Raw genomic sequence first — 13,410 nt, 5'->3', positions numbered from 1 at the left:
TTGCTCTGCGCCAAACATGAGGTGGGGTTGCAATCGGGCACAATAATAAGGCCAGGAACGGCTCTTCCGACCTAATAATGACAATGTGACAAAAGCGTCATGACATGAGAGATTAAAAATCTCACTTTTGTTAGAAATTGACCCAGTGTGCCCACGGAATCCTTCCACTATTGCAGGCAATGTGGTGCACTTGCACATGATGCTTATGTCATGTCTTCATTATTAGGTTGGAAGGGTCGTTTCTGGTATATATTGTTATGTTTGTGGCGTAGATGGAGGAATGTCCCAGGAAAGTTTGGATTGTATAGTGAAGCATGGCCCGTGGACGAGTAGGAGACATCTCAATGTAAATTAAGTAGGGCAACTGTGAGCTTCAGTGTTACGTGTCACCACGCAGGGGGAGGGGGGGGGTGATGGTGCTTGTTAAATTAAGTAGCTTTTAAGGATAAGTTCTCCCGGTACGTGATTGCTCCCTGTCACCTTTTCCTATGCTTTTGCATTTCAAGACCAGCAATAAAAGGGATCACATTCTTAAAACAACAACAAATGAGCTGCACGTCCAAGCAGGAAGAAAGCCTCGCCTCCAGAGTGGAGGATTGATGGGTGTGATGTCAGAATGGAAAGGAGTTAAGAAAGAAAGCTTATGATAGGGTGCCAAGAGAGGAGTTGTGGTATTGTATGAGGAAGTCGGGAGTGGTGGAGAAGTATGTGAGGGTGGTGCAGGATATGTATGAGGACAGTGTGACAGCGGTGAGGTGTGCGGTAGGAATGACGGACCGGTTTAAGGTAAAGTTGGGATTGCACCAAGGATCGATTCTGAGCCCTTTCCTGTTTCTAATGGTGATGGACAGGTTGACGGACGAGATCAGACGGGAGTCTCCATGGACTATGATGTTCGCGGATGACATCATGATATGTAGGGAGAGAAGAGAGCAGGCTGAGGCGAGCCTCGAGAGGTGAAGGTACACGCTGGAGAGAAGGGGAACGATAGTCAGTAGGAGTAAGACGGAGTACATGTGCGTAAATGAGAGGGAGGGTGGTGGTATGGTGCGGTTGCAAGGAGTTGAGGTGGGGAAGGTGGATGGGTTTAAATACTTGGGATCAACTGTCCAAAGTAACGGAGAGTGTGGGAGAGAAGTGAAAAAGAGAGTGCACGCAGGATGGAGTGGGTGGAGAAGAGTTGCAGGAGTGATTTGTGACAGAAGGGTAGCTGCAAAAGTGAAGGGGAAAGTATATAAGACGGTAGTGAGACCAGCTATGTTGTATGGTTTGGAGGCGGTGGCACTAACAATAAGACAGGAAGCGGAGCTGGAGGGGGCAGAGTTTAAGATGCTGTGATTCTCGTTGGGAGTGACGAGGATGGATAGGATAAGAAATGAGTATATTAGAGGGACAGCGCAGGTAGGACGGTTTGGAGACAAAGTTTGGAGTTTTGAGTTTGGAGACAAAGAGGCGAGATTGAGATGGTTTGGACATGTGCACAGGAGGGAAGTGGAGTATATCGGGAGAAGGATGCTGAGGATGGAGCCGCCAGGTCGGAGAAGAAGAGGAAGGCCAACGAAGTGGTTCATGGATGCGGTGAGGGCGGACATGCGGGTGGTTGGAGTGTCAATGGAAGATGTGGAGGATAGAGCGAAATGGAGACGGATGATCCGCTGTGGCAACCCTTAACGGGAGCAGCCGAAAGAAGAAGAAGAATATATATATATATATATATATATATATATATGTATATGTATATATATATATATATATATATATATATATATATATATATATATATATATATGTATATATATGTATATATATGTATATGTATATATATATATATATATATGTGTATGTATATGTGTATATATATATATATATATATATATATATATATATATATATATATATCTTCTTCTTTCGGCTGCTCCCGTTAGGGGTCGCCACAGCGGATCATCCGTATGATCCGCATAGTGATTTGGCACATATTTTACGCCGGATGCCCTTCATGACGCAACCCTGGTCGCCTCTGACGACACAGGGATAATATATATATATATATATATATATATATATATATATATATATATATATATATATATATATATATATATAAAATCGTTTTTGGTTTCATCTCTCAATGTTGAAGAATTACTTTAGTGATTAAATGATTATCGTATTCAGATCCGGATTTGGATCTTCACTGAAATGTAATCAGTTTGTCCTTGTCACACACCCAACCTGCCCACAAATTTTCATCCAAATCCATCAACAACTTTATGAGATATTCTGCACACAAACAAACAAACAAACAGACAAACAAACAATATAAAATGACCCGTATCTTGCCAAAAGGTGACCACGTGTGACTTCTTTAAGGTCACACTGAGGTCAACAGAGCTGCTATCCACCAGGAGCGACTCCTTGAGGAATATCTGCGTACGAGAGATTCCGATGAGAATCATTCTACAAAGTAACCATGAAAAATATTCGTTTGCCTCATAACGTCACCAAATGACATCATAATGTCTCAAGCTTGACATATCTAGAAAGCACTCATCAAGGGTTTTCAAATGAGGTATTACACGATATGGTACCTAAGATTTCAAAATTTGACCTTGGGGTCAAAATATTTCGACCTGAGGCGATAACTATGAAAGTCAAGGCCAATCGCCACCAAAAACTAATCAGCTGAGCACCAGACCATATACTACATTCCCATAAAGTTTGGAGATGATTCGATTAAAATTACTCAAAAAATAAGGGTTTCGGTGACCTCCATGATTTACCGCAAAGTGACCTTGACCTTTGACCTTGACCTTTATGTGTGCTGAAGGGTATTGTAATAATACTACGATATGTGTACCCACAAGAGTTTCCGATGAGAATTGTGCTCTACAGAGTGATATAAAGGTGAAAATCCAATGATTACAGACAAACAAACAAAAAAACTTACCAAGTGACATCTTGCAAAAACGAAGTTTTGGCAAGATAAAAAAGACATCTTGCTGAGCACGATACTTGCAAAGTGCATTAAACAAATTTGACCTCAATAATAATTGGTGGTTGAATTCAATAACCAAATGTGCAACTCCTCTTCAAATCCCAAGTGAATCGGAAGAAAATTGGCAATTTTAGAAATTCGGCCGATGTTGTTAAACTCAAAAATAATCAGTATTTGAATTCAGTGACCTGATGTGCAAATCCTGTTCAAATTTCAAGTCAATGGGATGAAAATTAAGGATTTTAGAAATATCATCTTCGTTGTTGACCTTAGGCCAACGTTGACCTTTTGGCCAATGTTGACCTCAAAAATATTTGGTGGTTGAATTCAGTGAGGTGATATGAAAATCCTATTCAAATTTAAAGTCAATCGGATGAAAATTGAGGATTTTAGAAATTTTGACAGATTTGTTTGAAATGAACAAAATGTTTGTGTGTGTGTGAACATGACTAATCCACACTCATGTCAAGCTGCCTGGACATTGTTGAAAAAATTTTTTTTTTAATACAAGTTCCCTTACGAGGACCTTCTACGGAGGAGGAGGCCGTTAAGCCCATCAAGTCTGCACATTGGTTGCCAACCTCTGTTTGTTTGTCCGTGCTCAATCCCTTTTTAAATGCTGAGCGTCAAGCAATGAAGCAGCACGTAGTCTTTGTGATGCCTCGGCCGGGGTTCATTCCACCGACCTCCCAGATTCCGAGGAATCGAAGCGGATGCTCGAACCTTTACACCACCGAGTCTGGTAAAGTAGATGAACAAACAAGGGGAGATTAATTCCTCAAGTGATTTGATAGGATGTTGATGGGGAAAAAAAACCTTCATGATAATATCGTTCAAGAGACGCCTGAAAAAATACACAACTACTCGCTGGCTTTAACTCTTAGAAGGCATTGATGTTTAAAAAAAAAAAAAAATTCAATGAAATGTATCTGCACTTCAACTTTAACGCAACTACAAATTCCAAAACAATTCAAAAACACAACATCACTTTGTGAAAACTATTTTAATTTGAATTGAAGGGCATGTAACATGGAAAATGATAAGTGCGTGTTCAATTCCGTTGATTTCATTGTAATCGTGTGCCTGGTGTTGGCTTAATGGTTTGGGTGGTGGGCTTTGGATCTGAGGATCCTGAGTTCAAATCACACTCGGCTGTTGAATTAATACTCGGTGGGGTTGACTTTGCCTGTCATCCTTCCGAGGTCGGCAAAATGAGTGCCAGCTTGCTGATATCCTGTGTCGGAGTGGCGACCCGTCCAGGATTGTGTCCAATAGTCAAGGAGACTGCTTAGGCAGCACCTCTGCTCTTCACAGAGTATGGTCCCAATGGATGGATGGATTGTAATGGTAAAAGTAATGAAGTTGTAATCTGCATCTTTATCACTCTCTCAACTGAAGTCCATCACAATCATCACTTTGTGGCTCATTTGTTGAACTGACCTGTGGTATAGATCGAGTAAGTTGATCCAGTGTTCGACAGTCATTGCATAAAGCTGCGTATGTTATTTATATATTTTGTATACATAGTCGAGCCTCGTGGAAGAGGTGGAACACTGAACGGATCTGAACGGATCAGAACGCAATGGAATAAAACGAACAGGAGAGAGAGGTAGGGGGGAAATACCAACAGCAGGGTCGAAGGACAAAATAGAGGGAGACTTGGACAGTGGGTGTGGGGAGGAGGGAGGGGTAGCGGAGGCTGTATGAGGTGGTCAAGATGGACAACATCATCATCACATTCAAATATGCTGGTTGGTGTCTGTCTGTCTGTCTGTTTTTTTTTGACCACAATATATTCGGTCATTATTATCCAATCTCAACCGAACTTCACACAAGGACTGAGTGTCGCACGATCGAGGTTGTAGTGACCTCATTTGACCCATTCCTGAGGGGGTGCTCTGCCTTGGGTGAAGTCTGTGTTGAGGTGTGTATTAAGTTATCATGGCGTTTCATGGGCACACCTTCCGGACATAAATTTTTTATTATAACCGCAACAATAACAGTGACAACAGTCGCTATAAACCGGGAGAAGTTTGGAAGAAACTCGACGTGCTTAAGGTATTCTCGACTTATCACATCAACCTTATCGCATCAATCAACAATCGCAGTTGTCCTCCCCTTCCTCCCGCCCTTGGTTTACTGAAGCTTGTGGTGAGGCAGTTGTCCGGAAACACTTGTGTTTGCCTCATGGAAAGCAAACCCAACTGAGGGAAATCTCAGTTCCTTCCATGAAGCTCGGAACAAGTGTGTCTACCCTCAGGAGGGCCAGAAAACAACATCTTTCTAATCTCAAGTCTGAACTCTCAAACCTCTCTCCCTCCTCAAAATCCTGGTGGCATCTAATCAAATCTGTTTCTGGTGTATGTTCCCCCTCCATCCCCTCCCTTACCTCAAATGGCCGCACTGCTGATACCGCACGTGAAAAGGCTGAATGCCTAAACTCGGTATTTGCAGCTAAATTTTGTGTCCAAAACCCATCACTTTCTCGACCCACCTTACCCAGTCACACCCAACTGTCCCTGGACTCTGTGTCCTTTTCTCCTGACAAGGTGGAGAGCTTGCTGTCAAATCTCGACTCAGATTCCGCAACCGGTCCAGACGGCATCAGCCCACGTGTCCTAAAAACCTGCTCTTCTGCTCTTGCTCACTCTCTCTCTGTTCTATTCACCCTCTCATTTGCTCAAGGTCATCTGTCATCTGCTTGGAAATCAGCAAACATCACTGCCCTGCATAAAAAGGTGCAAAAACAGATCCCTGCAACTACAGACCAATCAGCCTTCTCCAAATCATCAGCAAGGTTATGGAATCCATCATCGCTTCAGACATGAAATCCTTCCTCTTCTCCAATGGCTTGATTTCCGATCATCAATTTGGTTTCAGACCAGGTCACTCTACCCTGGATATGTTTCTTCTGCTCTCCCAACAATGGATGGAGGTCCTCAATGCCAGACAGCAAATTTGAGCCGTATCCCCAGACATATCACATGCTTTTGACATGGTCTGGCACCCTGTCCTGCTCACCAAACTCTCTTCCTGTGGTATCCAAGGCCATCTCCACTCATAGCTCACAAACTTCCTCTCCTGTCGCAGTCAACGTGTGGCCCTAAATGGAGTTCTTTCATCTCCTCTTCCTGTCCAGGCTGGAGTTTCTCAAGGTCGCGTTCTGGGCCCTGTTCTTTTTGTGGTTTTCATCAATGATCTCCCCGACTCTGGAAAATCCTCAATATCTCTGCTGATGACTCCACCCTCTGCCATACCATCGGTCATCCCTCAGACCGGCAATCAGCAGCTTCTTCGCTCACTGCCGATCTGGATAAAATCACAAACTGGTCCAACACGTGGAACATGTCTTTCAATCCGGACAAATCTCACACTCTCAATATGTCTCTCCGAAAGGACCGTTTAGAACCCCCCCCCCCCATCCACTTCTCAACAATCCTCTGGAAGAAGTCCTTTCTTTCAAGCTTCTGGGTCTCACTATCTGCCGTGACCTTTCCTGGGAAAGCCACATTTCAAACCTCACCTCCAAAGCCAGCCACCGACTGGGAATCTCCATTGTGCAAAGTCTTTCCTCAGCCCACCTGAGCTCCTGACCACTTACAAAGCTTTCGTCTGCAGCCTGATGGAGTAATGCTCTCCCCCTCTGGGCTGGTGCTCCTGCCTCCCACCTTTCTCGGCTTCACGCTGTGGAAACCAAGGCATTTCGGATCATTGGCATCTCCCGTGATGAGGCTGTCTTTGGGCCTCTCACTGCAGGCAGGTCAATGGTCTTTCTGTCTTCTACCATCTCCTCTCCAGCCTCGCCCCCCCCCCCCGCTCTCTCTGCGATTTGTCCCCACCACATTTCCGCAGAGCGCTCAAGGTTCGCCAACAACTCCCTTCTAGTAAAACTACCAAAATCACAAATCACTGCTCACCTTCACTCTTTCATTCCTCTTTTCCCCCACCTTTGGAATAAACTCCCTCACTCTATTCAATCCCATTCTTCCCTCCAGGCCTTCAAACCAGCTGTTCACCACCACTCTTATCATCCCCCATCCAAATCCTCGATCTTTTCTACCCCTGTTAATCCATGCCAAGCCCACCTCTTTCAAATTCCCTGCCTTCCTTCCTGAAAGTCCCTGTAATGTCCATCGTGTATACCCCATGTTCCCCGCCCCATCCCTCCCCATCCACAGATCTCCTAATGTCTCTGTTCCCCACTGTTTTGTCTTTCCGACTCCCGCCCCTCTTATCTCATGCCCCCCTTGCTGTGTGTTGTGTGTTAGCTCTCACACGAGCCTCGACAAGGTATGAAAATAAAATGAAAAATAAAAAAGCAGAGGATCTGTACACCACTCTCATGGGTGGCCAGACATTCATAAAACTTGACTTGACCAATGCCTTTGCTCAAATGGAACTGGATGATGATTCCAAGCCCTATACGCGCATCAACACTCATCGAGGACTCTACATGTACAACAGATGCACATATGGTATACGCTCTGCTGCACCAATCTTCCAACGCATGATGGAGACATTATTGAAAACTGTACCAAAGACAGTCGTATTTCAGGATGACATACTCGTGACTGGCAAGTCACAATATTAACACCTCAAGAACCTAAGCGAAGTCCTCAATCGGCTGTCACAAGCTGGGTTATGCCTAAGGCGTGAGAAGTGTACCTTTATGGCACGTAAAGTTGAATACCTGGGTCATCACATCTCTTGTCAAGGCATTTTGCCCTCTCCGAACAAAGTTGAAGCAATTGTGAATGTACCAATGCCACAAAACATTTCAGAACTTCGTGCATTCCTGGGCATGTTGACTTACTTTAGTAATTTCCTGCCTCAACGAAGCACAACCGTCGAGCCTCTGCATCTTATCCTCAGGAAAGGCATTGTCTGGAAATGGGAAGCTGAAGAAATTTTTCATGTAGCATTGGGTGTGCGTTGTTGCAAACAAATGGAATCGGTAATCTCCAGCCTGTTGCGTATGCATCACGAACCCTATCTGACACCGAACGTCGCTATGCTCAAGTACAACGAGAGACATTACCGTGTGTCTGGGGCAACTTAAAGATTCACCAATATGTCTTTGGAAGACATATTACCATTGAGACTGATCACAAACCCTTGTTAGGTCTCCTGGGAGAAACCAGAGCCATTCTGCCCACATCATCAGGTCGTGTACAACGTTGGGCGTTGACCCTTGCGGTTATGAGTATTCATCGGTTTACCGCCCGGGTAAGGAAATGTACTGTGCTGACGCGCCCAGTCGCTCGCCGCTACCCATAACCATCCCAGATCCTCCACAATCTGGCGATATTCATCTCATGGCTAACGTCATTCATGATGAGGTGCCCGTTATCACTAAGCATTTTGCTTGTTCTGCCAATAGCAATCCAGATTTGTCACAAATAAACGCTGTGTTCTGTCAGGTAATTGGGTATCACTACCGGAAGGGGCGAAACTGTACCTCATCCGGAAGGATGGGCTCTCTATTGAAGCAGACTGCCTGCTTTGGGGGTATCCGAGTGATGATTCCACCTAAACTCCGCGGGAAAATTATCAGTGAACTCCACAATGCTCATCCAGGCATAGTCACCATGAAGGCTGTTGCCCGAGTCCATGTTTGGTGGCCTGGTTTGGACAGTGACATTGAGTCCAGTGCACGCCATTGTTACGCTTGTCAAGCCCAAGACACCGCCACAGTCTCCATTGGCCAAATGGTCGTGGCCATAAAACCATGGTCCAGACTACAGCAACGTGTCTTGTCATTGGTTGGTAAATAAATGGCCATAACTTGGGAACCACTTGTCCGATTAACATGAAACCTTGAAAAGGCACACACTCAGGTCCCCAGCAATATACCTGGCAAGTTTCAATTAGATCGGACCAGTGGTTGTCGATAAACAGCGGTCACACACACACACACACACACACACACACACACACACACACACACACACACACACACACACACACACACACACACACACACACACACACACCTCATGCATTTACAGTCATTCCGTATAAATTCCCACATTATCCAGGTACCTCCTGTATGACACCTCAGATTTGCCTGGAATTTTTTTTACTTAAAGTACCTCTTCATGCCAAACAAAGGAATGCCAAGTTTCAGCTCAATATCTCCAAAGGTTTTCAAGTTATAGCCCCTCAAAATATGGGTACCACGCCCCTTTTTCGTGCTCGTGAATTCCGCATTTGTTGGGTAGTCCATCGAGTCGAAATTATTTTTTTCGAAAAAAAAATGATTTCGATAAAAAAATTTTTTGATCTCATATATTATATTATCCTTATTTGTTGGTCGTGGTGTCGGTCTGTCCGTGTGTGTGTTTGTCGTGGGTTTTTGACCCCTTTGTAGTTGTTCGATTTTGATGAAATTTGGGTGGTAAGACTAGTTTATGACCTCGTTGTGCCGCGTTGGTACTGGTTGCTAACGCCCCTTTGGTTGCCTAGCAACGGGACTTTTAAATTTTTGAAAAATCATTAGAAAAATAATTTTTTCGAAAATCAAAAATCGGGCCACGAGCGACGGTGGGCAGTACATTCAGACATATTGTCAAAAATTTCCAGCCGGATCCTATGAAAACTGTCGGAAAAGATAGACTTTGAACCCTGGTCGAAAACAATTAAAAAAACGAAGTTCGTTACATCTCAGAGACTATGAGTGAGATATACATGAAACTGGTAAGGTAGGTTCATGGTATGTCTTAGTTATGTGTGAGAAAGAACCGTTGCTGTGGACCCCTCCGTTGCCTAGCAACGGCCGACTACCCATGTCCGCCTACCAGCTTGTTTTATTAGTGTTTTTGAAGACCCATACCTTCTGTTCTAATTGAGTTAGAAAGCTGAAAATTGATTTCTAAGCTAATTCAGGAAATTGCTTATCTTTTCTGCTTTGGAAGCTATGGACACCCAAAATCCTTATTTTGTTTGGTGCTAAATTGATTTTTGAGATTTTGGGGGTCCATAATATTGACCCTTTTGAAGTTATTTGATTACACAATGGTTTTTCCTCAATGTTTGGGAACTGGACTGTGCACCAAAAGAGTTTTCGGGTAAACTGAGCTGTAATTGGGGTATGGTGGGGTCCTAAACATCATTACAGGACAAAACCACCCTTACGACCCCCAATTCAGGCCACCGGTTCACCCCGTGGGCACGTTTGGGGTACTGAGCTTTCAACCATATAAATCAACATTCTTAATCATACTTTTAAAGCAATCAAAACTTTGATTATCCATCTCCTTGTGTATGAACTGAATTTTTCCAAAAGGTCCCTATTCCACCAAAAATTTCCGAGTCAAGAAACTAGGTCAAGTATGATAAGATGATTATTAGTCAACTGCAGGATGTACAAAAACATTAATCATAGCTTCAGGCGGATGCACATGATGAAAATAAAGTGATAAAGGAGCAATATCTTCAATAATTCCAGGACAAAAGCCATTTTAACCCTTTGTAAGCTATTATAGGTAAGAGTGGGGCAACTTAGCCAAATATAGCATAACAATTCTGCATTTTGTGAGGAAAGCACCAAATTTGGCACACTCAAATTCAGCCGCTGATGGCTGTGGCAGCCATTTTCCACTGCCATCAAAAATTTTGAGATGGCCCAATATCCAAATCTGTTCATAATATGATAGGCTACTAGTGCGCCAAATTTGGTGCTTTCCTCACAAAACGCACAATTGTTATGTTAAGTTGCCCCACTATAAGTATATATGACGTGGCACAGTAATCATTATTCAACCAACACTTTGAACACACATATCATGGGCTGAGGTTGATGCACAGGATGCATTTGATTTGATAAAGTATGAATGCCATCCAAAATGAAAGAACCCCCAGAGTACCGGCGGAAAGTGGACACAGCGTCCACACCTGACTTGAGTACAATGACCCTTGCCAAGAAACGTTCTTGCACCAACTGTAGCACCACGTTCTGTGCTGCTGCTGCTGTAGCACCAACGTTCTGCAAGAAAAACTGCTTTGGCAGCACCAACGAATGTGTGTCCTGCCTTAATGGCCGCCTCTCTCCATACTCAGCGCAGCTGCCACCGCCTCTGTCACAGTTCGGTGACATTCGGCCGGTTCTACCCGGTTTTGGGTTAATTATCACCCGGTGAGTTCACAGTCACATAACAGGTGTCTCAATCCGTGGCAAAGGCATCAATGGGTGACTTACCCCGGTTTCAACCAGTTGAAGGAAAGAGGAAGTGAGAGAAAAGAAAAGAGTGTAAGAATCCTGTGCTGAGGCTAGTGAGAGAGAGAGATCGGGAAAAGAAAAGATTAGATGTGAAAAATGAACATAAAAGACCACCTATTTTATACATACACAACGTGTATTTATCCACATGTATTGCAATGCACTTAATAAGCCTGGCGTTGGCTTAACAGTTAAGGTGGCTGGCTTAAGATGTTAGGGTCTTGAGTTTGAGCCCCTGTTGGCTGTTGAATTAACAACTCAGCCTGTCATCCTTCTGAGGTTGGTGAAATGAGTGCCAGTGAACTGGCAATAGAGGGCACTGCATCAGCAGCACAGCCATGCCCCAGAAAATTATGCAACCAGCAGCCACAGGCTGCACATGATAGCTAAAATTACACTTAACTAAACAGATACTTTGAAATAACTATCTTTATCCTATAGATGTGCTCTTTTAACACTGAGGAGCCCCACCACAACTACATATATATATATATATATATATATATATATGTATATGTATATATATATATATATATATATATATATATATATATATATATATATATATATGTACACACACACGCATACTCTCCATCATGAAAAACTGAACAAGAGTGGAATTTCTAATGTAATTGTTGAAGGACTGTTCCAGCATTCATTCCAAGGGCATTTTTGGCACGAGGGATGTGCAGAACACCTTATTGCAAGTTTTCACGTCACACAATTGCCTAATGCAATAATTGTTCAGCATGTGCAACTCAGAAACTCTGAGGTTTTTAGAAGTGATATGAAGCATTCTGAGGAACTTTGAAAATCTTTCCGAGACACCAGTGTGTGGATCATCCAAAAAACAAACTAATTATATATAAATATTTAACAATACATTACAATGTCACGTCTATCAGAATATTAGAGGAATCAAATCGTTATACACTTTTAAGCAAGGCCTTCCATCAGCAATGTTGCAAGGCTCTTTAACGTAAGGAGAGGAATTGTTTGTGACCTCTGAAGACATTATCAAACCCCTGGATCAACAAGAGATATGCCAAGAAGTGGACTCCCTCTATGATAATGACTCCTGCTCAGGACGACATGTTCGCACGACCCATCTGCGAAATCGGTTCAAAGTTGTTTCAGAATAATGCAAACACACTCCCTGGACCTTGATGCTACCAGATTGCCAGATTGCTGGCAGAGGTGGATATACTCGGTATTGAGATTTTACATCCACATTGGATCCTTTTGTGAAAACATTCGCTATAACGCAGCTTTGCGTGATGAGGTCACAATAAAATGAACATCTCTGCCAAGTAAAATACTGTATAACCACGTACAACAAAGGTAAACCAGTTGCATGTGACAGCACTGCAGTGATTTAAATCATTTTCCGTATGATCATGCAATAAGGACAAGTAAAAAAACCAAAAATTTTAAAAATCAAATTGCCAGTGACACAACTTCTGAACCTGTGGCAGGTCATTCGCAGAAAGTCTCATTTGGCAGGTTTTCAAAAAACTTTTGGAAAATCTGCTGCCATTTTGAAATTCTTGTAAGCTTTTTATGAATGCAAACTTAAATGTGATGTTTTTGATCATTACTTCATCCGAAAACTGATTTTCAATGTGATGTAAAGCAACACTGAAAAGTCACCCCTTTTGTGACACTCGTACTTTTTAAAGAAAAGGCATTCCAACATGATCAAGATGATCTTATCATCATTGCATGCCTATACTCATCCTTACCTGTATCATAATGTACCTTTATTAATGGTTACATACAGTACCTCATTGCATACTGACATTTATCGTTACATACGTCATTGCATCATACTTGTATCACAAACATACCTACATAATTCCATATAGATGCATATATCACATACATACGCACATAATCCCAAACCTATATTAGCCAGATTGAAGAAAGCAAGAGCAGTCAGGGTGGAGTACCCCAATAGCGAGATTGAAGAAAAGTGTGGTGCAGTGATGGTGGTGTACACCGATAGCGAGGTATGGATAGCGGGAGGTACAGATTATATCGCCTGGTGTCTGCAGGGTGCTACATAGTCCATCAATTCTGCAGCAGCCATTTGACCATATTTGTCTGCCGTTATATATATGACTTGCCAAATGATATACGAGGGAGGTGGCCAATAAATCCTTTGGATGACAAGGAAAAGTCAATTGACGACCTGAACGAA

Source organism: Eptatretus burgeri, chromosome 1 (assembly GCF_056783735.1).
Source record: "Eptatretus burgeri isolate ZD-2024b chromosome 1, Ebu_testis_v1, whole genome shotgun sequence".
NCBI lineage: Eukaryota > Metazoa > Chordata > Myxini > Myxiniformes > Myxinidae > Eptatretus > Eptatretus burgeri.
Note: the sequence above shows the minus strand (reverse complement) of the source record.